This window comes from Triturus cristatus, chromosome 1_2, assembly GCF_964204655.1.
Source record: "Triturus cristatus chromosome 1_2, aTriCri1.1, whole genome shotgun sequence".
In the NCBI taxonomy this organism is placed as follows: domain Eukaryota; kingdom Metazoa; phylum Chordata; class Amphibia; order Caudata; family Salamandridae; genus Triturus; species Triturus cristatus.
Genome location: NC_140580.1, coordinates 569,924,383 through 569,951,890, shown reverse-complemented (window position 1 = coordinate 569,951,890; position 27,508 = coordinate 569,924,383).

Genomic DNA, 27,508 nt, shown 5'->3' with positions numbered 1-27,508 from the left:
CAGGAAACACACATGCCATGGGGAAAGCGGGATATTTCGATGATTAGCGGTTATACCTTGGCAGCGTTCTCCGCTCAAACCTCCAATATTAAGGGGGTCGCTATTCATGTTAGAAATGGTATGGGGTCTGTTACTCAGGTATTGGAGGATAAATGGGGTAGATGGGCGATTGTGTTACTACCAATGGGATTGACAATTTGTTCTATCTATGGATTGAACCAGGATGACCCAAAACAATTTAATTACCTAGAAGTTGAGCGGGCATCCTGGCCAGAACCATTAGTTATCTGTGGGGCTTTGAACATTAATTTAGATGTGCACTGAGGCCTTAGGTCAAAATACAATGGAAGGAAGCCATTAGTTTAATAAAGATCTGGGTGCACTAAAAACAAGCTATGATTTAGTGGATGTGTGGGTTGAGAAGCGCCCCTCAGATTCGGGCTATACGTATTTTTCATATCCCCCCAGTAAATATGTTAGGCCATACTATTTTTTTGTATAGTCATCTATGGGTAATGTTGTAGAAATCAAGAAGTTACCCAAACTGCTTTTTGACCATTACCCATTGATTATGGAGTGTGCAATACAGCCGGTTGTACTAGTTCAGTCTAAGTGGACATTCAATAGAAAATTGTTTTATAATGCCTCCTTCATACATCACATTAGGCAATGGATTGTACAATATTTTGATACGAACCGCTATAGCACTTCTTGAGTTATGGTCTGGGACAGTTTTAAGGCTGGTCTGCGGGGGGAAGTTATTAGTTTTGTTGGGAAGAATAGGTGATTGGAAAAGGAGGAAACAGAGGGTCTGATTGGTTGACTTACAGTTTTAGAAAAGGACCATACTCTAGCGATCAGCCAAAAGCAACAGGCAACAGTATTATCCTTGCAGCAAGAAATTTCAATGACTATAGCTGAAATCAGGAGCTATTACAACAGGAGGTGTGCAGCAGTGTATCAGGCACATAAAGAAGATAGCTATGAATATGGAGAATCTGTGGGCAAACTACTTGCGCTCCGTACAAAACAGAAGTCAGCAAGGAATAATATTTTGGGAATTAAAGTGCAGTATGGGCGGCATGCCACAAGTTTAAAAGACATTATTAAAGTATATAACTATACTGGCAGGAGTATACACACCTTTCCTCCCCTAATTGGATTGATAGTATGAGGGGTCCACAAGGGATTGATGATGAGACGCGACAGGAGTTAGAGGCAGAGATCACATTGGAGGAAGTGGTAAATGCCCTACAGTCTATGGCCTCAGGAAAGGCGGCGGGTCCTGATAGAATCCCCTTAGAAGTATATAAGGTATTCCAGTTGGAACTCGCACCTTCACTCCTAGACATGTTTATTGGGGTACAACATAGTGGCTTTCCACCGGTTTCAGGGCAAGGGACGCACATAGTTATCTTTTAAAAAAAAGATAAACCCCCAGATAGTCCGGCTTCGTATCGGCCTATATCGCTCATTAATGCCGAAGCCAAGATTTATTCTAAAAGTTTTGCGTTGCGGCTAAGTAGGATTATAGCCCACGTTGTTTCCCCCTGGCAACATGGCTTCATTCCAGGGATGAGCACTGGATGCAGAAAAGGCCTTCGATCGTGTGGCCTGGCAGTATCTATGGGAAATTCTGGAGTATAAGGGGTTTGGTCCGGGTCTTATTACAGCAATACGAGCAATGTATTTTAGACCCTACACTAAGCTGCAGATCATGGGCCAAGAGTCAGGCTGTATTCAGGTCGCCAGGGGAACAAGGCAGGGTTGCCCCTGCTCTCCAATCCTGTTTGCCTTATACATTGATGCAGTTATTCAGCAATTACTCCAAAATCGGTGTATAAAGCCAGTATCCATCAATGGCTTTGACACCAAGGTAATGGCATATGCGGATGATATTGCCATCGCAACTTCAGAACCTGAGATGGCGGTGTGAGAAATAGAGGAATATGGTAGGACCTCAGGATATCTCCTAAATGCAGGGAAAACGCAGATTGTCTGCAACTCTAATACTTTGTTTATGGATACTCGCAGGTCGGAAGTAGTATCTTGAGGTTATGGTCAGCAGTAGGGTTAGTAAAGTGTGGCCAATAAATCTATGCCTCATGGTTAACAAGATCAGTACAGATCTAAAACGCCTGGGTAGGTTACATCTCATGATAATTGGTAAATGCAACATTCTCAAAATGATGATTTTCCTAAAGATTTTTTATCTATTTCACTCCATCCCTTTGGAGATTGAAGGGCATTTGTTAAAGAAATTAGACTCTCTCTTCATTAACTGCATTTGACGTTATAAGAAAATCCGCCTATCTTTAAAGTTTTTAACTCTACCACAAGACCGTGGAGGATGGGCGGCTCCTAATTGGCTGTTATTATTATGCCACCTTTTTACAACAGATGGCAGAGTTGTTTTTAGCGAATAAATCTGGTGCTAATATTAGGTGCCAGGAGTATGATACAGCTATTCCTTCTATTTATGAGCTGGTCATGGGCCGATCGGCCCGCGGTATGCTTCTTAGACAACTTGAAGCTAATTACTATAAGAAAACATGATTTAAGTGTGTGATCTCGGTATGGAAAGTGCGGCCTAAAGTGGTGAAATTTATGAAGACACCTATCTTTAATAGATATTCGCTGCTGTGGCGGTCCTCTTTGTTTCCTGCAGTGTCTTATGACGAGGTGGGTGAACAGTGGGAAGAAAAAGGTATAATTAGAATTGGGGATCTATATCGGTTGAATCAAACCCGATCTTTGATCTTCAGGAGGGGTATGGTGTAACGGCAGGGTCATATTTCAGATATATCCAGATTACCAGCTATATCTCCCAGGCCCGGAATAAACAACTCTCTTTAATAAAAAAATCCACTATTGGACACAGTTATGTGCCCCTGCTCTAGGATCAAAGACATTTATAAAATCTTACTGGATAAATTTCCTGATGATCTAGAGCTGGTTGAAGCCAATTCGTCTCAGAAGCTGGGAGATGGTGATGTAGATTTATATAGGTCAATTGCATTAGGATCGGAAATCTTTTTTGCTGCCAATTTAAAATCCCAACACTATCAAACTATTTTTAATCTTTACTTTACACCGGATGGGAAAACATGGCGGCAGCTAGCTAGGCTGCCGTAGCGCTCTGAGGCGAGCTCCCGTCAGAGTCAACCTTATCCTGCCATGCCGCGAGAAGGATTGAGACCCCGGTGACCGGAGCAGTAGGGCATGCCCTGGAGGTTGCCCTGGAGGTTGTAGAGGAATAGTACTCCTTATCTTTGAAGCGGGTAAAATTCATTTTGATCGGTCGTTGTTTTGGTTGAGTATCGGCGTCTCTTCAATGTACGTTGAGGATGCAGTGCAGCGTTTGTCCACCAGATGTCCCATGCCATACAGCTTGCTTCCTCTGTCCGTGGGCGTTCTCGGAGGATGGAGGACGCCGTAAATTTTTTCCCTCGACTGTTTCTGTGGTGAGTGCTGCACCTCTGAGAGTGGCAGGAGAGAGTCAGCGCTTTTCAGAGGAGACACTGCTCTCGGAGCTAGAAATTGGCCAAGCTGCTACACTTACACTACGAGAGCCCCGGGGGAAGCCGAGGCTGCGTCTTTGGTCAGCCGCGCTGGAGCTGAGGTGGGGGAGAAAGCTGCGGAGCCTTGTGCAGCCATTCCGTGGTTCCGCCTTTGCGTCTAACTCTAGAAGCGCAGGTAATAAAGCGTCTTCCAGAGGGGTGCAAGAACCAACAATGTCACCTCCTCTGAAAGTAGCCAAGGAGGGAAGGCTAGAGACAGAGGCTTTTGTCAACGGTAAGATCAGTGAGAGTATTAAAACGCTGGCTGGGTTAGCGCCAGGGTCTGCACCAGGATCTGCGGTTATCTGTGGTGTTTTGAGTGATAAGGCGGCCGTGCAGGTTGTTGGTGAGGCTGCCACTGCTCAGAGCTCCGAGGTATCGGCTAGGAGGAAATCTTCTTCCTATTTAAATACAGAAGTGAAGGCTAGAGGAAGTAAACACAAGCCTAAGTCTAAAACCAAAGTGAAGGGTCCTAAGGCAGTATTATCGTCAGGTTCTAAGATCACCCCTTCACTTCGATCTTATTTTAAAGCAGTTCCTCAGATTCTCAACCTTGCGGAAGATCACAATATGGCAGGTGTCTTGTATGTCCCGGACGCCCCCCTTTCTCCTTCCGCCAGTGTGTTATCAGTATCCTCCTGCACACCAGTTGGGGTCGAAGCTATAGCAGGGGGGAGGGTTTACCCCAGGTAACACCACATCTGAAAGGTTCAGAGGCAGCCGGACTAGTTCAAGGAGTAGAGTTGGGGGCGCATGTCACAGGAGGCTTGTCCACCATCGAACAGAGTCTCTCACTAAGCCTGTTAACAGCGAAAGGGCCAGCTTCTGACAATCATTTGGCAGCAACATCGGAGATGGAGGGTGCAGTCGGTGGAGAATGGCGGGATGAAGAGATTATTAACGCTCAGCATCAGAATGGTGTCGCTGCTGGAACTGGTACAGCCATCCTTGAGGGTGAGTCCACTATTTCAGCTGCCTCATTGCTGGGGATGTTCTCTGCGCTCACAATGGATATAAGGAAAGGGTTTTCTGAGTCCTCTGCAAATCAATTGGAGATAAGGAACTATTGTGAAGCATTGGATAAAAAGATTGATGGTTTGTCCATCAGAACAGGAGTTCTGGAAGAGACCTCAGCAGCACTCTCAACTAATTTGGAGCAAGCTAAGGATGATATAAAGAAGCTTACTAGAGAGGAGCAAAACCTAAGCGAGAGGATGGAGATGTTAGAAAATAACGCCAGGCGGGGGAATTTACGGATCCTCAATGTTCCGGAAGGAACTGAGGGTTCCGACATCAAACATTTCATCACTGTTCTGTTAAAGGAGTCCCTGGGCCTAGAGCACTCACTTGAGGAGTTAGCCATGGACATACAGCGAGTCCATAGGGACCCCTTTCGGCGGAATCCCCAAAGATCGAAACCGCGTAAAATTCTGGTCAACTTTCACACTTATGTGTTGAAAGAGCAGATTCTTCACCTGGCATTAAAACATAAGTCTCTCGCAGGGATAGGTTTTACTTTCCTAGTTAGGTCTGACCTCTCCAGAATCACATTGGAGAAACAATGGGAGTTTGGGAGACATCTGGATGTGTTTAGAAAGGTAGGAGCAACAGCTCAGCTCATGTTCCCGGCAGCCATCAAAGTTATGCATAACAATCGGATGCATAAAGTTAGGTCAGTACAGGCAGCCGATGAGCTTTTGATGACATTAGGGAAAGAGCACAAACAGATTACGCATATTGTGAGATAGCGTTGGTGAATCCTTTTAGATAAGCCTAATAGTTAATGTGATATTAGTAACACAGAGCTGTACGCTTCTCTACCCTAGGTCATATCTACTTATTCACTTTGACTAAAGGTCCTCTTTTTTCTACGTCTAGCTAATTGCCTTAAATAGCCTTGATAACCTCTTTCTTATAGCATGATGGGTGGGGTTTTTTATGTCTTATACTTTTTCGTTTTGTATTCTTTTTCTTCTGGGGTGAGAAGTGTTCTTCTCGATGGGAGCTTGTCAAAGGGGTGTTATCTGCCGGACCATTTGCCGGTTAGATAACACAAGGGTTTTCCATGGGGGAGGAGGTGGGTTTGAGGGGGGGCACGGGGTTAGGAGGTGGGGTAGGAGATGGCAAAAATATAAAATGGTCCTCATTGTTCGAAAGAGTGTTATAAAGGATGGAAGCAGGCAGATGTTGAGCAAAGAATTAATGCAACAAATGGTAATCTTGGCTTTTTCTTTTTTTAAGTATGGGTCGTGTAAAATGTATCTCCTGGAATGTAAATGGCCTCCGCACCAAGCCCAGAGCCAATAGAATTATGCAATATTTGCGGGACTTTGATGCACAGGTCATTGTGCTCCAGGAGACACACCTAACTCACACTGAAATGCTTGCTCTTACGAAGAAAAATAGGTGGATAGACTTTGCAGTTTCAACTACCCAAACAACCAATACAAGAGGGGTCTCAGTTGTATTAAAAAAAGGAGCTAAATCTAGGCTGATTTCATAGGCGGTCGACCCAGGTGGCAGATGGGCCATAGCGTCAGTTGTTATTTCTGATATGCAAAGTACAATCTTGGGATACCATGGTCCGAATCAGGACGACCCCTCTATTTTGGAGTCTTTATTTTCACACCTGCTTTCCTTCCCTGAACCCATTATCTTGGCAGGTGATTTTAATGTCGTACTGGACCCCTTATTGCATAAATCGGCTAATAATCGATCCCTTGTTTTTTCTAAAACTAGGGCCTTGCTGCAAAGTGCTATGAAGCAATATGGTTATGTGGATATTTGGAGAGAGAGGTCGGGGCAACAACAAGGGGTTTCTTTCCGGAACTACAAATACCACCACCAGTCCAGAATCGATTTCATCTTAATAAGTCTGAGGCTGGTAGATTCCGTCAAGGCCATTAACTATCTCCCAATACATCTGTCAGATCATGCGGCTGTTGTAATGGAACTTGTTAGACCGATTAAGAAGTCTTCCATCACATGGTCTTTCGACCACTCTCTTCTGTCTTCCCTTGAGGATATCACTTTTCTAAAATCTGAAACCCATAATTTTTGGGATTCCAACAGGGGCTCAGCTATGACCAGAATGATCTGGGATTCATTTAAAGCTTTTTTGAGAGGGGTTATTTTGGGCAAAGTCTCATATCGTAGGAAGCTACATAGATAGGAAGTCATTTCTATTGAAGCTCAGATACGTCAAACGTAACAAGATATAGACTCCAATCATGTGGCTTCCGGATTAGATCTGCCCACTCTTCGCAATCAATTAGTGGCTCTGAAGAGTAGTTTGAGCTTGATATTAAATCTTCGGCTTCAACAAAGATGGGAAGCTAGTAAGCTGGCCCATTTTGAATACTGTGAGGGCGCCAGGAAACTACTGGCCTGGAAGACTAAAACAGATCTGGTTCGCAATAACATTGCCGCAATAACGGTAGATAATCATACTCTTTCTTCAGATGAGGATATCAGGGGTGCCTTTAGAGAATACTTTCAGGCAATTTACGAGGAGGATAAGGAGATCTCGTTAGATTCTATTGAAGGTTGGCTGAGGGATATCAATCTCCCTTCGTTATCTACCGAGCAGTCTCAGTTCCTAGATAACACCATTACGGAGGATGAGGTAAGATCTGCCATTAAAAGAAGTAAGAAGGGGAAGGCGGCCGGACCTGACGGCTTGCCGGCAGAAATCTATAGAGCCCTTGAAACAGAATTAGTCCCATTCCTTACTGTTCTATTCAATCAAATTTTAGTGGAAGGTCAGTTCCCGCCTGCCTCTTGGGATAATGCCTCAATCACCCTTATTTTGAAACCAGGGAAACCGAAGACCGCTTGTGGATCCGTTAGGCCAATTTCGATTCTTAATGTGGATTATAAGATCTTCACCAAAATTTTGGCATCGAGGTTGGCCGAGATTGCTCCGGCGGTCCTCCACCCTGACCAAAAGGGCTTTGTCAAGGGACGACAACTATTTGAGATAACATATGACTTAATAGGTGCTGTAGATATAGCATCTGCACGGACCCTCCCTCTGGCGGCCCTCACGTTGGATGGGACCAAGGCTTTCGACAGGGTTAATTGGGTTTACCTGTCGGGGGCTTTGGCTAAGTTTGGCGTGGGGGCAGGGTTCCGTAGGGCAATTGGTTTGCTATATCATAGCCCAGTTGCACGCCTTTTGGTTAATGGAGAACTATCGGACCCGATTACTATCACTAGGGGGACACGGCAGGGCTGCCCACTTTCCCCCCTATTGTTTGATTTTTACATCGAACCCTTTGCGCAACAATTGAGGGGGGAGGCCATTATCAAGCCTTTTTCTTATAAAGGGTGGGAAAGGAAAGTAGCCCTATACGCCGATGACGTGCTTATTCTTACTTCAGATGTTGGTACTGCACTCCCCATAATTCTAAAGATTGCCCACTCCTTTGGCCAAGTATCCGGTTACGAAATTAATGATTCCAAAACCGAGATTCTTGTCTGGAATGATGATGGGCGAGCTAAGGATTTACAAGCAGGTTCCTCGATGAGGTATTTGGGTCTACATATTGGGAAGGACATAGAAAAATTTGCTCAAATGAATCTTTCAGCAGTAGCCAAAGAATGCCGTAGGTTATTGCATTCATGGTCTCACATTCCACTGTCTTTAATTGGGAGGGTCAATTTAATTAAAATGTCGATTCTCCCTAAAATTTCTTTCCTGTTTTGCACCATCCCCTTGCACTTTGATTACTCTTGTTTAGCTAAATTACAGTCAGACATAACATCTTTTATTTGGAACAACAAACAGGCAAGGATTTCATGGAAAAATCTTAGGAGGCGATGGGACAAGGGGGGCTTGGCTGTCCCGGATTTGAAATTGTATGCTTGGGCTTTTCAGTTGACTCACTCCCGTATGTTGTTAAAAATGCCTTCAGACTATGGGGTGGGCCTGATGTTCTCAGCTATGTTAGAAGGGGAAGATGTTAGTCAATCGGCCTTTCTCTTCAAATTTGGCAACCCCAAGTACTTTAAAAAATCAAACTGAAGGTGTTACAGGAATTGGCAAAATTATGGGCCGAAGTCACAAGATCTATAAAACAAGGATACTTTTGTAATAGAACTCCGCTATGGGGACTACCTGAAAACCCCGCCTGGCTTGGAGATATCTTAGCGGCGCCTATAAGAGACGCAGGCCTAGAGGTCTGGGGAGATCTCTTTTTTGAAGGGGAGTTGCTTTCATTTGATCAGCTCCAGGCTAAGATCGGCCCCAATCTATCAAGGTTCAAATACGTCCAAATGTCTAGTTGGACTCAGGCCTACAAGACTCAATCCCTTGAAAGAAACAAATTTCCACTTGGAGGATATAGCCTACTTATTGATAATTTGGTCAACAACCCACCCGGTAAAAAGGAGACCTCACAATGGTATAGACTCCTACTCGAGGAAACGGACGGAGTTTTCAACCTGCCTGACTTGTTGTGGAGTCCTTCAATTTCTGGTCCAAATCTACAAAATCTTTGGTCAGCTTCTTTCGGCCTTTTGTGCAGTATAGTGAAGCCTTCATGGCTACGCAGAAACCATCTTTTTACACTGCATAGGGCATACTATTCTCCCCTCAGATTATCTAAATTTTCTGAGGGCAACCCAATGGCATGTTCAAGGTGTGGCCTTCTGGCAGCATCAGACACCCACATGTTTTTCGACTGCCCTAGCCTAGAGTCATATTGGGCAGCTATCAGTAATACTCTAACCATATCACTGGGTGTTCAGGTTAACATTGACTTGCCTCTCGTGATCTTTGAGATTCGGGAAGGAGTTCAAAGTGCGGCCAAGAATTTGGTGTTCTACGCGGTGTTGTTGGCAAGAAGGGAGACCTGCAGGAAGTGGAAGGACTCGTCCCCTCCCAACTTTAGCGATTGGCAGGCTTCTATTTTGTATACATCACGTATGGACCTTGCTAGATCTGGTAATCAGAGCAAAAGGGCTTTCTGGTATTTGTTATCATGGGTACACTGAAATAGCCGGTTTTTTTTTTTGTTTTCCCCCGGGTCCGATGATTACCCTGCTATGGTGCCCCCCTTGCCTTTCGCACCATGAGATTAGCCGGTACCTGGTCCTAGCCCGGGCTGACTTGGCTGCTACCTATACCAAGGTTGCCTATAAGAAGGAAACCGTTTGGTTCTTTGCCTTCCAAGATTGTGACTGCAATGGCTGAGGGATATTGTGTACCCACTATCTCGCTTATATAACCCTGCCAGTTTTGTTATGAACTGAGACAGCTGCATGTAGGTTAATCTGGTCTGGCATTGAAACCATGGTAGCAATGAGGACAAAAAAAAAAACAAAAAAAAAATCTTTACTTTACACCAGCTAAACTTTTTAGTTGGGGTAAGAGGGGGGACAATCAATTCCCTAGATGTGCTCAGGGACCAGCTGACTTGATGCATATGTACTTTTTGTGTGGGAAACTGACACATTTAATAGAAGGGATCGAGTTGTTTCTGTATGAAGCACTGGGCAGGAGAGTTGTCATTACTCCATAACTGATGTTATTGGGCAATGATAGTAGTGTGCAATTGGATAATCATCAGGTGAACTTCACATTTATTGATTTCACCGTTGCTCGGCTGCTTATCACCACTCAGTGAAAAGATGTTGAGCCCCCTACCTACCAGCTGGGTTAGGCCGCTTGCTCGCTATCTATAATCTTGAATGAACACTACAGAACTGTAAGGGTAGCCGTACCAGTAAGAAAGGCCGTGGTGGCAAGGATTGGTTAGACTCTGTTCTTTAAGAGAGGGCTGACTGATCCAGAAGGACTGAGCAGAGCTCCGGGTATCAGATTTTGTGTAAAAGCTATATTTACTATCTGTTGTATGATACCCAAATTATTTATTTTTGTTGTGTTCCCTTCTTCTTGTGTAATGAAAAGTTTAAGAAATGTATATCTTATTAATTCGTGATGCTCCAATGTTTGGTTTATAATTAATCAATAAAAAAATAAAAAATCTCTGCTAGTGCTTGGTTTGACCTCTGTACATACCCATTTAAAATCCAACCCAGGGGAACAGGGCTGAGAAGTTCAGCTCTGACAAGAACAAAAGACAGACTGCTTTTTGTCCCATTACCATTAAAGATATAGATGGAAAATGATAAACATATGTTAAATGCTACAGCCTGATCCACAATGTGTTGGATAGGTGAGGCATGGAATGGCTGAAGAGTGTGCACCACAACAGCAAATGACTGACGGGCTTTGACCCAAATCCTATTTTATGTAATTTGTTTGTATTGTTCTTAGTAGCAAACATGAGCTTTGGCAGAAAGGTGTCTGAAGCCTAAAGAGCAAATTATATACATGAAATAAACCTACAAGTACATTGAACACTGTACTCACTATATATAAATAATTTGAGCTGGCCTTGACAATTTGTACACTTCTAATTTCACATCTTACGATCAGAGAGTTGTTCATGAATGTATGATTTTGACACTAATCTGGTAAAGTACATGCAGCTAAATGGTTACTTTTCGAGGTAGGCAGTGGTACTTAGGGAGTAGTATGATAGACTATTACGTACAACAATATCCTGACACAAGAATATTGTGTTAAATACATTACCTACAAAAATATTGAGATTACATACTTTGTAGGTAAACTACGATAATACTTTGCATTTAACTTACCAAAATATCAATAATATCATAGAACAGAATATGGTAATAAAAAAAAGGTAAACTACAAAATAATAATATTATTTAAAATAAATAATTTTAATAATTCGTGTAAATAGTATATATTTTTTCAAAAATTTAAAAACCATAATTAAAGAATGTTTCAAATACATTCAATTAAAAATATTAATAGTAACTAATAAAAATTAACAAATGTATATATATATATATAAATATGTATATTATATATGCATATATATATATATTTATATAAAATATATATTTAACCTAATTTAAAAATTAAGGGGATATTCTCAAGAATGTGTGATAATTATCGTAAAATTAGATTAACGCAACTTTGTACATTGCAGTCTATCGCGACAAAATAACACTGTGTTAACGTTGTATTCTCAACCCGGCGGCACCATGTGATAGTCTCATGAATACGCGCTAAATGACCACGTTAAAATTAATGCGATGCTGAAAAAACGCAAAAAACTAACGTGAAAAAAGTTGCGATGTGGCCAATCGCGATACAAAAATCAGCGATAATCAGTGACAGGCCTGCAATTCCCACGCGTCATGTGGAAAAATGCACTATAAAAGCAGAACAAAAAAAGGCAAAAAAAATAAACCACGTAGCACCATGGATGCTCCCGGACCGGGTGCAGAGGTCAACTCGAACCCCACAAGCCCCACAGATGACCAGCAAGGAACCTCGGGGTCAGGGAAGGCCAAGGAGAAGAGGAAGAGGAAGACGCAGCTCAGTCCACAGGAAAACAGGATCATCGTTACGGAGGTGATAGAACACTACCAACAACTGTTCAACACCTCCAATGTGTCATTGGCAACAAAGACGCAAATATGGCAGGCTATCTTGGACCATATGAATGCAGTTGCAGCATTGAGGAGGACAATGGAAGAGGTCAAGAGGTTCTGGAATGATGTGAAGGGCAAAACCAAGAAGAAACTCGATGCCAACATGAAAGCAGCAACGCTTATTGGAGGTGGGGGCCCAGCGGCACACCAGGAGCTGGATGACATGGAGAAAATGGTGGCCACAGTCATCAGTCGGGATACGGTGCAAGGATTTGGGGATCCGGACACTGCTCAACATGACCTGACACAACATCAACAGAGTGAGTACTGACCAGGGACTGGGCGGATAGGGGGAGATAAGCACAATGGCACACATGCACAATTAAGTAGAGCACACTGCACACCCACAATGACTCTGGATCATGTCCCTGATCCCCGTGGCACACTACAGCACACATACAAACACCAAGTAGGCCCCCGTACCCCATGTCCCCAAAGGGGTCCCACACCACACATCACCAATCTCACCACCAATACATGCACACGTGCCAAACCCAGCAAAGATGCATATTTCTGAGCCACACTGACAATGCAAGTGTCACTACATGACAATTAGCATGGCTGCAGTCCAATCATCATGACATTGTGCATGCCACGACACTGAGGTGGCTGAGTGTGGACCACATCCGTAAAGGAGCAGGTCAGACATCTGACACATCTACGTGCATAAACAACCCCTGACGTCAACCACACATCTGCGGACAAACCATACCCGAGTCACAACTCGACCAAGAGCCCAATTCACTCACATCTCAGCACTGTTGAAGCACAGAAGTCAAAGGCACACTGCCTGAAAGGGATAAGGGGCAGCCAAATCAGAGCTGCAGGGGCAACTCACCCACAATGCAGCACACACACATAAGAATAAGAGCACCTCAACATTGACAACAATGTGGTACAAACTGCAACTCTTTCACAACATAACACAGGACACAACTGGTGCCGCATGTGTGTCCAAAATGGGCAATCACATCTGGCATAGCAGGAAACTATGAGATGACGAGGTACGAGTACAACCTCACATCCCTGATGTAGTACAAATGTCCACTGTACCGCATCAAATATGCATCTCCCCACAAACAGTCACAATGTACATTGTCATGCAGTCTGTATGTAAACTTAGCCAATACGTCAAGATACATGGAACACACTGTGAAACTGCATCTCCCCTTTACATTCCAGAGGGACAATCAACACCTCCAACAGAGCAGACCCTACATCACGTCAGTGATGATGGAGACGACCCCCAGGACATCGACTAGGACGAACTCCAACGGTTCATGGACACCCTCCGCACCCCACCTCCAGTAGCAGGTCAGTTCAACACCATCAAGTTGAGCCCACCCCCTGCACAGACCACACAGCAGGAAGCACCCACCACCACGTCTGGCTCCCAGCACCTCACCGAAAAACACATGGCGTTCCAACGCCGTGTGTTAGACTGCCAGAAGGAGCTGGCTGAACAGGTGCGGGTGGGGTTCAAACTCATGGCAGTCAAACTAGATGCCATACGTGGGTGTCTAAGTCCCATCAAGGACCACTTAAACTCCCTAACGGACACCCACAGTCCACCCCATGCCCTCCAGCAAACCATGGCTGGCGTCGCTGGAGTCATGACTCGCAGACAACAACAACTGTCCAGTCAGAGTGGCTACAGCGATGTCATCCGTGATTTGGGAAACATAAGGAGGGTCATGGAGAACATGGAGCGAATGTAGGCACAAAGAATGGCTACCACGGCTACACACGAGAGAGCTGTAGATGGGATCTTCCATGCCCTGCAGATCCTCATCATGGGAGTGATGCCACAAGACATTGCTCAGATTCTGCTACTTCTACATCCACATCTCTGGCCCCTGATGTGTCAGTGTCACACAGTGCTGCAGACCAAACACCACCACCCACATGTGAGGCACATGAAACGTCAGAAGTCGAAGATGAGGATGCATCTGCCTTAGTGGTAAGTAGGAAGCAGTAGCATTCATCTCCACCATATGGCATCTTTCTGCTTGGTTCTGCCCTCTGCATCATGCCCTGGAATAACACCTTCCACTGTCCCCCGATACACTCAGCGACACTAACCTTGCACCTCGACATGGACTGCCATATATTGTTTACAAAACAATGACACAGCAATCAGCCTGAAGACTGGACTCTTTCCCTTCCGAGTAACTTGTCAATCCCCAAAGGACTCTGGCTGGCCCTCCACGGGGCAACATTGTAGAGTGTTGTCTGCATGGCCCAGTACTAAGACAGGTTCAACACTCCAATGAACATGAATAATACATTCCAATACACACAGATGTGTCATGTCCCTGATTAATCAAGAATGAAAGCATGGACGAATGCAGGGGCAGTGATTACGCCTTACATCCATGTTGCTCATGTTGTGGGACTTGAGTCACAGGATGCATCCCTGCATCATGGTGGAACATATCTGACTTCAAAAGAAGCCCTGTTGTCAATTGTAGGTCACAAATGACAGCATATATGTAATGAATTGGGGTACATGTGAGACGCTGATAAGTGGGATTCCGTACTATCTTTGACACACAGAAATGGCATTTCGAATACGTGACACCCCAACCAGCCTCTCTGTACAGCGGTGACACACCAACCATCTATTTTCAATTTTTGAGATTGTTAGCAGTACATGTTGCACTTACACTTGTCAGAGTGATGTGCTTGTACATAGGAGTGACATGCACTCAGGGAATGTGTGCTTGAATGAATTTATTTGCACATGCTGTGCCTGTGGTCATTTTGTACTGTCCCATGATTGCTAAGGACTGTGACAATGTGATGTGCTCATGTGAAGAAATTGTCAATGATGGTGTTCCTAAAGGCTATTCCTGCTGCAGCTGCAGTGGGGTGTGGTTCACCTGCCTAATCTTCCTCATCATCATCCGGTGCATCTGGCACTTGTAGCCATGGGGCATTGGTGCGTACACACATGTTGTGCAACACACAACATGCAACAAACATCTTTAACCTGTGATGTCCAGGCACCTAAAATGTGACATCAACACGCCAAATGTGCGTTCCACGATGCCCATGGTGCGTTTGTGGGCCACATTGTACTGCCTCTGGGCCTGTTTGTTCGGGGCTCGGAAGGGTGTCATCATCCAAAGGCAGAGTGCATATCCTTGGTCACCTGTGACAGTGCAGAGAGACATGACTCAATAGTCGGTTCTGTATGATGTGTTGGCAGGCTCACTGGTTCATTGGTGTGTGATATGTGTGACTTATTGATGCCTGTTTGACATGTACTGCTTGTAGCAAATGAGCGGCATCATTGTGTATTACGTAGTCTCACTGCTGCTCCTCCCTCCCCCCTGAGCCTATTTACTAGTGTGCGCAGCGCGGTTGCATCACTTGCACTCCTACGGCACACCATTGTCATGCCTGTGTGTGCATGTCCACAAGCCTGACAACGACACTGTGATGTTGTGTGTTGAAGGTGGGCAGCCACGTGTGTGTAGGCCTATGGAAAGGATAGGGCAGACTCGGATGTAGAGTTTGTGGCTGGCTGAACTCGCGATGCAGTTGAGGGTAGACCTTTTGCTTATGCTGCGGAAATAGCAACACACACAACTGTTGGCATGTATGATCCCGGACCCCGAGCGGGCTTGCACTCCCTCATTTACCCCTTCTGCCGAGCCCGCACTTCAGGGGCATGCTATATTTCAACATTGTCCATTGCGGGACGGGTGGCACCGACACTACAACAGAGACACACGCATTAGTTACTTCCTTGGCAAGGCCAAAACTTAACCATGCCCAGAGCCCCGGGTTGATTAACCACACTCTTACGCTGGACTGTCGCACATCAGTCCACTCCACTTACGCTTACAGGGGGGTACAACACAGCTACATATCTCAGGTCTACCCCACTGCCTGAGGTGACATGGTTGCATCCATTGTACACAGCACAATGTTATGTGGTAGGGCCCAGGGCCTTCATGCATTCATAAAGACCCCACGGACACACTTAGATAGTTTGTGGACCTGGCTATGGGCACGTGCGCCCAGCACCTTTTATTGCCAGGGTCACATGTCCAGTGACGCCTGTGCTGGATGGGTGTGGGGTGAGTGTAAGCCAGCCCTCAGGGAGTGGTTGGTGCAGGCAATAACTACAACCGTGATCAGACAATCAGAAGTTCAAAGTTCAAACAGCAAGGGTCCATGACTTGAGCTGCACATAGTTAATGGCCCCAGATGCACTGCGGCCGGCACAGGCACACCGCCACGGGACAGTGACTTGCAGTGCACTGAGGTAGGGCCACGAGAGCTGAGTGGGTCCTCGTCGATGTCCAAGGTGAATGTCGCAGAGTGTTTCGGGGGACAGTGGAAGGTGTTCTTCCAGGGCATGATGCAGAGGGCAGAACCAAGCAGAAACAGGCAATATGGAGGAGATGAATGCTACAGACTTGTTCTTGACTCCAAGTCAGTATCAGCTACATGATGATGAAGACAACCCCCAGGCCATATACTCAGATGCCACCAAAGTTCAAACGGAGAGTGTCCATGAATTTCGGGGCACAGAGTTAGTGACACCAGAGCTGAAAGGGGATGCAGTCTGCGATGAGGCCTGTGCAATGATATAAACTCTGCCATAAATCAATCAAAGCTCAGTTCCAAATGTGTGACCTACTTGACCGCAGTGTAGGCCGGAGGCAGCAGTCAGCAGGTGCCCACAGCCACGTGTCGTTGGCTTGCGATGCACAGAGTTAGTGGCACCAGAGCAGTTGTTGGTAGTGTTCGATCACCTCCATGACGAGGACACTTTTTTCTTGCTCTTACCCCTCTCCTTGTGTACAATGATATGAACACTGCCATACATAAATCAAGACACAGTTCCAAATGTGTGACCTACTTGACCGCAGTGTAGGCCGAAGTCAGTAGTCAGCAAGGGACCATAGAGACATGTCGTTGGAATGCTATGCACAGAGTTGGTGGCACCACATCGAAGGGAGTACAGTGATATCAAACGTCCCAGTAACATATGAACTCGGCCATCATGATATCACAACTCAGTTCCAAATGTGTGACCAACTAGACCGCAGTGTAGGCCGGAGGCAGAGGTGGAGTACATCAACGAGAAAGGATTGCTGCGGGCCTGTCACGCGGAGGCCAGCGATGGTCTGAGGAGGCTGCCAAGGTCGCGGGCCTCGGGCTTGGAGCTTGCACTGGCATGTGGTGGGCCCTCTTTGACACATGCCGGTGTCGGCAGGTGAGCAGTGAGGCCTGGGTGCGCAGGGGCAGCCAAAACGGGTCTGGGGACCAGCTGCCTGGGGTGCAGCAGGCGCACAGGATCAACGGCATCCCCGCTCACGCGTCAACCTCATGGTGGGGTGAGAGGCGCCACCCTGGCAGACACGTTGGCCATTCTGGAAGAGAACCAGGCCCAGAGCAATGTGCTTTTTATTCACACCCCTACGCTAGCCTGGCGTACGCCGGGCCAACCCACCCCGCTCACGCTTGCAAGGGGGACGTAACAAGCAACATTTCCATGATCTTGCCCACTGGCTGAGGTAACATGGTTGCATCCACTGTCCACTACACTCCAAACACCAGCAGTGTATATTGACATGGACATATCTGTGGTCTGCATACTGCAGTCTGGCCAGCACATCCACGCCACACTTGGCATTGTGTACATTCTCATTCAAGTGTCACTTGCCCCCTTCGCACATGCCTGGTTCCCACCTCTCTCCACATTCTGCTATTGTGTGACTGAGGTGCCATGCCGTTGATAGCTTGTGTCCATGGGTAGCCCAGGTTACCACAGTAAGTTGTGCTGTCATGTCTGGTAGGTGGGCATGTTGTTTGGCATGTTGTATGTGAGTTTGTAACATGTTCATTTCCAGAGTTGTGAGTTGTATGATTGTGGAGTTGAGGTGTGTGGTGTGTTCATTTGGTACGTACCAACGAGCAATGGATTCCCATAGGTGTCAGTCTCAAAACGCTGGTTGATGATGGACTGTCGAAAGATGAAGGAATCATGCACACTGCCTGGGTAGTTGGCGACGACATTGGTGAAGAGTCCCAGGTGTTCCACTATTGCCTACACATTGATGGAATGCGTGTGCTTCCTGTTGCGGTAATTGTGTGCAGTGGCAGCAGGGGGCACGAGAAGTACATGTGTGCAGTCGATTGCCCCCAACACGTCCGTAGAAGCCTTGCTTGGTCTGCAGCTGTTCCTGTGGAATGTGAGTGAAGTGAAGGTGCTGGGGTACCAAGCTGATGATGCCATCCAAGACAGGTGTGAGGAACTTTGATAGGGCTGGCTGTGAGACTCCTCCGACTCTGGCGGTTGCTGGTTGAAAGGTACCAGAGGCCTACAGGTGCAGCACAGCCAGCAGCTTTGTCTGCGGCGGGATGTTGGTTGTCCACTGTGTTGGTACGGTCAGCCTGTGGGCAATGATGTTCAGGATGCGGAGGATGGCTGTCGTTTTGAGCCTGTAGTGGGCAATGACATCCTCTGGTGTTAAGTCTGTGAGTCTGGTGCATTTTCTGAAGGTCCGCTTTCTTTGTCTGTACTGCCTTTGTGGTAGTCGGGGGCGGGGGAGTCCGGGGGGGTGGTGGTGGGTGTTGTGGCCCTCTTGGGGCCCTGAGCTGCATGATCAGTTGCTCCATGGCATCTGTTGTTCTTCAGGTGTGGCTCTGGCCTGGGCTCCCTTTGATGGTGCAGGTTGTTGTCCGACTTAACACCAGGTAAGGGCAGGTGTTAAATTCCTGCTGCTAACGCTGGAAAGATGGAGTGTGTATCTCACTACCTGGCACAAGATTTGCAGCGCTGTGGTTGGTTCTTTAAACTCAAATTTATGGGAAGAGCTGCTCCGCCATCGAAAATCCTGTGCCAGAGACTATTTGTTTGACTCACTCCAAACCTTGGGACTGTCAGATCTCTGGGGCACCCTTACTGATCTCTTGTCTTTTAAAAAAGTCACGAAAAAATCAGCACGTATCATTTCCTCTATTGAAGACAAGGAGACATTATCCAAAAGAGCGCACGGCTGGATTACACTCAGCAACTATGCAACACTGCAACCTCAAGTGTATCTTAACATTTGAATGAATCTAAATACAATAGAAAAGTTTTTAAAATTACTCCTTTGTGTAATTCCAGCTGCCCCTCATCTGCCGCCTTGGGAAAGAAAAAACTCCCCACAACATTGTCGCTTGTGAAAAGCTGGCAAAGAAGACATCATTCATGTAATCTGCATCTGCTCTAAATTAAAGGACCTGAGGTACAATTTATTACGTCCATCGTTTAAACTACATGGTGTTCGAACATGCAGGCAGGCGGTCAAAATGTGCTTTAACCCTACCAAAACAAAATTAAATTGTCGGGTCACAAAGTTTTTGGAACTAGTAGCAAAAAGACAGAAGAGCACGTTGACTGCGGATTTATAAAAGCCAGACTGAATATCTCCGAGACGGTGCACTGAAGTCATGAACCTTTAATTAAAATGATGGCCATAAACTGACATTAAGTAAATTTTAAAATTTTAGAAAGTCTTATAAAATGAATTTTAAGCACATTTTTATCAATGTTCTAATTGTTTTGTAAAGGTTTTAATTAACCATGTAGAAATAAAATTATTTATCTTACCATTTACCCTGCTGCTAAAGCGCATTATCGCATGTTTTGTGATCTTGTCGCCGATCTGGCTGGTCATTGAGAATGTTGCGCAGTGGTGTTGTCGCGGCTTTTTGCACGGGAACGCCTACTCTGCATATCATTAGCGTTAGTTGCCGGTGTCATCTGTGGCGATGTTTTTTGCAGCTGCTATCACAGGAAAATTGGTGATATCGGCTGTTAGCACCAGCTTATAGATAGGGTGAGAAATGTATCCCCCCTTTGGCTGCGATAAGTCCTTGAGAATATGCCCCTAAGATTGTTGCGAATCAAATACTTTTAATTACTGTTGTAATAAATAATATGTATTCATCTTTAAAAAATATTAAGACAATATTTAAACAATTAACAAAAATAAATTAATACTATTAACAATAATTTAAACAAATACAATAAACACACATTCATTAACAAAAACATATCATGCATAAATAAGCAAATATTGTAAATTTAAAATAACTTAAAATATATATATATTTTAATTAGTTCCAGCAATCAATAATAAACAACACTGGTGAAAGTGTTGGACTTCAGAGAAGTCACATTAATTATTGTAACACCAGTGTAAGCAAAAGCAGGGAAAGAGTTGGACTTTATAGGGGGATAACTTACTATTCCCACTCCAACATAGCAAAGGCAGGGATCTTGGGGGTGTGGGGGTTAGATTTACTATTCCCACTCCAACAAAAACAAAATCAGGGAAACTGTTGGACTTTGGAGGGGTTAGATTTACTATTGCCACTCCATCATAAACAAAAGTTTGAGAAATGTTGGACTTTGCAGGAGTGATTTATAATTCCTACTCCAAGCTAAACAGTAGTAGGGAAATTGTTGGGACTTTGCAGGGATTAGATTTACTATTCCCACTCCAATTTAAGCAACAGTATGAAATGTGTTGGACTTTGGAAGGGATAGATGTACTATTCCCACTCCAATGTGAGCACTAGTTGTGAGTGTTGGACTTTGGAGGGGTAACATTTAATATTCCCACTACAACTTAAACAAAAACATAGAAAGTGTTGCACTTACAAAAGCTTACATATATCATTATAATGCCTGATCATTAAAAAAGATATTTAAAAACCTAACAACATAAAATTATTAAAACGTAATCAAAATAAAAAATATACTCAATATTAATAGCTAAAATTAAATGTAAAAATAAACAAAAACAAAATATTTTAACAACATAATACAAAATATATACATTTTAAATTAATACACTTCCCTCTCTATCATCCTAGAAGAACAGTACTCCCCAAAGTGTAAATAAATTAAAATTGGAACATTAGGATACTAATCAAATTAACAAATTAAATTAAAAGCAATAATATGTGTAAAATATAGTTTACCAGGTTCATTATTAAATACACTTATATTATAATTTGATTCAAATACAGCAACCAATCTACATACCAAACATTCTGTAATAGAATTTACATAATTGATTACCAATTAAGTATTTAATTAACATAAAAAGAGTTGGTAAAATACATTAAAATAGTAATAAGTATCAAGCTTATCCCCCTAGAAACCCAACACCCCACTACTAAAATATAAATTAGTAATTAAACTCATAGAATGCACTTGAATATTTTAAATAACAAGTAATCAGTTAAACAGTTTACATAATTAAGTACCAATTGAATATTTAATGAACATCAAAATTAATATAAAAAATAAAATGTATAAATTAAATAGCTTCAAACCACATTCCACTACCAATCCAACAATCCACCACTAAATTATAATAATTAATATAATTAAATGTAAAACATTTAAATACAACATTAAAAATGACAAACTATAATAAAAAAGTAAAACTAATTTAATAATAATACTAACATCTAAAATTAATATAAGTATTGTATACTAAGCTAGTAATAAAATGATATTTAATTCAACTACATTAAAGTAATTGATAATATATACAGCAATATGTTTCTAAAACAACAATTAATACAGAAAACTACAATATTCTTACCTTCTATGTTCGGTTCCTTGATAAGTTTGTAGTGATAATATTCATGACAAACAAAATTGTTGATATTTTTGCCATTCACCTCTAAAGGAGGACGTGAGAGAGGAGAGGTCTATACCTTTCTGCACCTTCGACTTGATGTAAATGGTGTAAAAACGAAATCTGCAAGGTCTATGGCCTGTCCTACAGATGCCAGTTTACAAGACAGGTGGCATGCATCTTTCAAGATTAGGTCCCTACTGGTGAATCAGAGAAGGAGATCTGCCTTGATAATTATGCCTTTGTGTGATTTCTGCGCATGGTATCTCAGGGTGTTGTTTTTAGTTCTAGGGTGCCATTTTCATTAAGTCTTTTTGTTTTTGCTTTACTGTTACCAACCTTCTACTCCCTTGCCCATCCCCCACATGCCACTGTGAGCTTCATCTGTCAGGTTTGCCACACAGGGTCACTTCTACTCGATATTGTCTGCCAAAAGGAAAATTATCAAGACTATGGGCCTTATAACGAGTTTGCAGTCCAACCTCTGAACGACCATGTCCGCTAGAAGACCGCTGCGCCTTTGACCTTTGACCATCCAACTGCCGTATTACGAGTTTGCTGAAGGGCTGGTGGTGTATCTACGGCACTCTTGCCACAGTGGGCAATGTATTTCAATATATATTGATGCCTGTGTGTACATTCTAACTGCATATGTGTTGCATGCACACATATGCATGATATATGTTGATAAAATACCACTTACCCATTACAGGAGTCCTACCCATGTCGGGACAGTTCTGGTAATGGGTAAATGGTACCAATGCACAAACCTGTATTTCATTGCAGACGGGGTCATATTCCTTGGGGTGAAGATGTTTTTGTGTAGGGGGGGCCTGGAGAAAGGGATCCACTTCGAAATCTGCTGAGAAGAACTGGAAAGTGGTGAGTATGCACTCCAGATCCTTTGTCTCTGCCGTCCATTATGCAGCAGTCTGACCACTACACTCGGTTCGTGGGAAAGCCAACTTGTAATACAGACGGCTGTGCTGCACCTCAGTACTGCGCAATGAAGGCTGCCTTCCCCCGACCTCGATCCTGATGGTCGGCAGTGTGCTGGTGGTGCCGGCTATCTAGTTGCAGTCCCTGCACAGGCAACACTCCCCACTCGTAATTGGCGAATGGCTCACCACCGTCGAACTGCCGAGACGGCGGTCCACGGACAGCCAAACTCATAATAAGGCCCTTTATATCACATCCAGTGAAGTGCTCCAAGTTCACCATAACAAAGTCCTTGAATTCTTTGAGCTCTAACTTCAGGTTCAATCCTTTGTCCACACAGGAAAGTATTGACTCTCTCAAACACACAGATTATAATGGGTCAAGTTGAAATGATTGTATAAAATTTTAAATGTTGTAATAAGGTGGGTATAGCACAGTTGCTTTTGTACTGTAGGTAAAAACTATTGGTGTTGATTCATTCGAAATACAATCTCCTTATTCTCATCCATGGGTTCCTTACCCCCTCTAAAGACTACTTCCCAGGAGATTCACACCACATATTGCAACACTTCTTGACTTGCGATGGACCATCACTACACTAAAAGGAAGTGCTACATTCCTTATATGTGGGTGATTGCATTCTATAAGTTGATTAGTAGCCCTTCTTCAATACATGTCCAAGATTGATTTGGATTTGGATTGAAAAAACTACCTTTTCTTGCCTCCCTGCCCCAAAAATAAATATGCATGAAAAAGCCATAATAGAAGCAGACGCCCAAACTAACGGGAAGTCATCTTCATGATTACTAACTCTTATACAGACAAACATAAAAAACGGTAAACAAATGATCCTCAGAAAAAAGAAACAATGTATGAGTGTGAGGGTATATTTGTGTTGAGTTTCCTTCTCACACAGCACTGCAGACAATTTGTACGGAAATAAACTAGACCTGGATGAAATTTTCATTACGCCAGCATAATTGGAGTAGTTTTGGTAATTTCATGTAATGAAATTTAAGCAAAATTACCATGATTACAACATCATGCCACATTGGGGAATTTTGGGGAGCGGTTTTAACGTGAGATGTACCGTGCTGGTAATTTCTGAGTGCATAACTACAAATCTGAAAGTGAGTTGCAGTATTTTGAACTTGAGTGACTGGAAATCAACTCAAAATTAAATTTGATTTACATTTTTAGCCGATGTGACCCGTCGGGTAATTTTGTGAGTGCAAGATGCATTTTGCCTAATTACGTGTGTTGTTGCATAATTTTGTAGCAATTTCATGTAATTACGCTACAGCACTTTACACGAGTTTCACACACCTCTGAAATAAACAATGTGGCAATTATCTATTGTACTGTGCCAATGCCCACCATTTTGCATTTTGCACCAGTGCTACATTACGTAAAATATTGCAAATTGCTGCGTCGATTAACTTTTCACGTACAAAAGGGGTTTTGCTCCGAGAGTTACAAAGACCGCAGCACTAAATCACCTTGTGTTGCAGCACTAAATCACCTTCTGTCATGAAATGCAAAACCCACAATAATTCATGCCAAGTGGATTAAAACAGGCGAGAATAAAACAAACACTCACACACATGCCTGCTAATGCAATGTAAAGTATGCTGGAAGTGGGGTCTGTGGTTGAAAAAGGAATAATATTATGTCATCTGCATATGCTGCCAATTTAATCTGTTGACTGTTAGATTTGAACCCTATTATTGAATGATTTTGTCGGATTTTTGATAAAAATTATTCTAGTACTGAATTAAAAAGAAAGGGAGATAAAGGGCAACCCTGGCAAACTCCTCTATTTAGAGTAATGTAAGGAGATGTTAGACCATTAGCAAAAATGGCAGTTTTGGGTTCAGAATATAGTAAGGCAATATGGTAAGCCATATATACGAAGGTTATTTCGTCTGTTCCTGTTTTCAAGGTTTTCAATCTGCCTCTGAAGGGATGTGACTTGGGTTTGGAGATCTTCCACTTTATAGCAGATTGAGTTTAAAGACTCCATGTCATGCTCAACCTTGGTGATTCTCTCCTCCATCTTTGACTATCCATCCGTAAGGACTTGCAATTTGGAGTTTGTCTCTTCTACAAGGGATGAAGAGCACAGATCTCTTCCAGGAGAAGGTCCATAGAAACAGGCGAAGTCTGGTGGAGAAGGTGGGGCTTTTTTCAGACGTTTGATTGGAGCTTTATTAGTATTAGAAGGAGCATTATTGCCGGATAAAGAAGCAGTCTTAAGAGGCAGGTTCAAAGAGTCGTCCATTGAGGCCAGAAGGGTGCGGGAGCTCAAACGTACTATAAATTTACGAGCTGTAGGTGTCAACAGAGAGTTTGTTTTCCTCAATCTGCCCATACAATGTGTAAGTCAAATCCAGAAAGTAGAAGAGTAAAATTCGTGGGAGCCCTCGGAATTAACGACAAGAGAACAGTCCCCAGGGTCGGATATTGCGTAACTTTTAATTTCAATAAAAAAATACAGGAGAAAAAAAAACAGACTTTTACATAGCAAAGTGACATATAATAACTCACTTTGTTTCAAAAGGTATAAGGCCCATGTGTCACTTGAATAAAAAGTTGTATGAGGAAAAAAAGCTTTTACTTCAGCAGAATAGTCTCTTGTGAAAGCTATATAAGAGGAGCATTGAAGAAAGAGGATTTATTGCTCAGAGCTCTTTTGGGCATTGAAAAAGATAAAGTATTCTCCTCATGCTGCTCGCATAAGCATTACGAGCTATAAATTGAAGGACGCGGGAATCGCGGGAGGCTTCTTTCATAAGTGCGTCCGCAATTAGGATGGCAGGTCTCCTGCCGTCAAAGCCATTAATGACTGTAAAGAAGAAGCTCGAAGTCTATGGAGCTCCGAGTGAGATGAAACATACGCTCTGATGTTCCGCATACGTTCCGACGTCTGTTGTACCATTTTTTGTGGTTTTCTGCCATAAGTGCCGCCGTGGTGTCCCTTAGTCCCCGCCTCACCTCACTGAGTGCCGCTAGAATGCAGCCATCTTCCCTGAACACTAGCCACGCCCCCTCAGGGGATGGATCTTTTAAGGCTGGCCATTGCCATCCTGAACATTTCATTGTTATATCTAGCAAGCATGTGGTGCATAAAGTCTGTTGTACTGTTGTACTTTCATTCTTGTCAGACCCCTTGCCTGACCTACACTTCCTGCGAATGTGAGCAGACCAGGCCTATGGGTAGACAAACATGATGTAATGATGAGGGAAACGTTGATAACAGAGTAAGGTTTATTGTATAGAAACAGGTGAGCGCCAGGCAGTACAACCTCCAGCTCAGGACTCAAGTTACATCTGACGTCCTGGCTGGAATGCCAGATGGAGACAATGTACATTCCACCCCATGCTCCACATCATAGACATAAAGATACAAACACAATACATGCGAACACTACACATGACTTTTGTATGCATTCTTTTGTGCAATACAGGATGCTCACAGAGATATGTGGCCACTCCCTTTTTACTTGCTATGCAAACAGGCATGACCTGCTTGTTGGGCACTGCCGTATGCAAAGCATGTGTTGTACACACCACGAGCTCCGTTAGTGATGGAGAAAGACACCTGTGTTTTCCACACTTGAACCTACACATCACATGACTACAGGTACTGTCAGTGAGCCTCTTGATTTTCAGTACAGTACTTCCTATAGTGCAGTGGGTTCCATTCGTAGCGCTTTGGTTTGGCTCAGCACTGCCAGATGAAAATTGTATTCATTGGGAAGAAGAGGGCTGGATGAACTTCTGATGACAAAGATGCTTGATTCAACATAGCATACTTCCAGGTGCTGCTAAGATATCAGAAAAATATTTGTGCATCCATTTCTTACTCACGTTGCATATTTCCAACTCATCTAAAAACAAAATGCGTAAGTTCTCCCCACCCTGCGTTAAATTCAACTTTCATCTTACATCCTATCCATAGATTTGAGGGAAGGTGCCCGGCCATGCCTCTGACTGACACCGAGGCTTATAGCACACTCAATCCCACATGATCCATGACGATGAGTTGTCTAAAGTTTGAAAGGATTATCAATAAGACGATTATCGAGTTGTCACCAGTGATTGGGTGAACATGCCCACTTGGGCTTTATTGACGTCGAATGTATTAGATTGCTTACAGTGAGGTCCATTATTCATGTATTATTCAATTTTATGTATTTGTATTCTTGAGTACATGAGTTCCCAATACACAATGTTGTGATCCACATTAATGTGATAAGTTGTGGCCACATGACACATTGCGGTTTAACAATGTAGCTGAATAATTTGACTGTCAGCAACAAGGTTTATATTCATGCATACGATGTTTATTTCAATGCGTGTGATCATTCAAACTTATAGACCGATGAAATTGATTTTAAGGTCTTCAATGCGATATACGTTTGCATTTTCATGCTTCAGCTAATCCTAATGATTTTCTGCAATTATTGTTTGTATATCAATGTGTTAACTTTATCAGTTCAGATGATGAACACACAAAATATTTTTTCTATGTTTATTGCACATTGCCTGCACTAGCACTTTAACTGAAACTAACGTAACACTGTCTTTTGCCCATGAAGAAGGAGTGAGGTAACTCCGAAATGCGTCGGACCTAGTGTTGACTAAATAAACACACTTCGAAACAGAGGCCACGGCTCCAGTGTTGATTTTCGCCTCTACCGAGGAGTTGCGCATTGGTTTCTTTGTGGATTTATGGGGGTAGCTACCCCTGCCGTGTGCCCGCCATAGAAGAGGCTTTGGTGCAGCTAAACATGAAGGTGGATATAT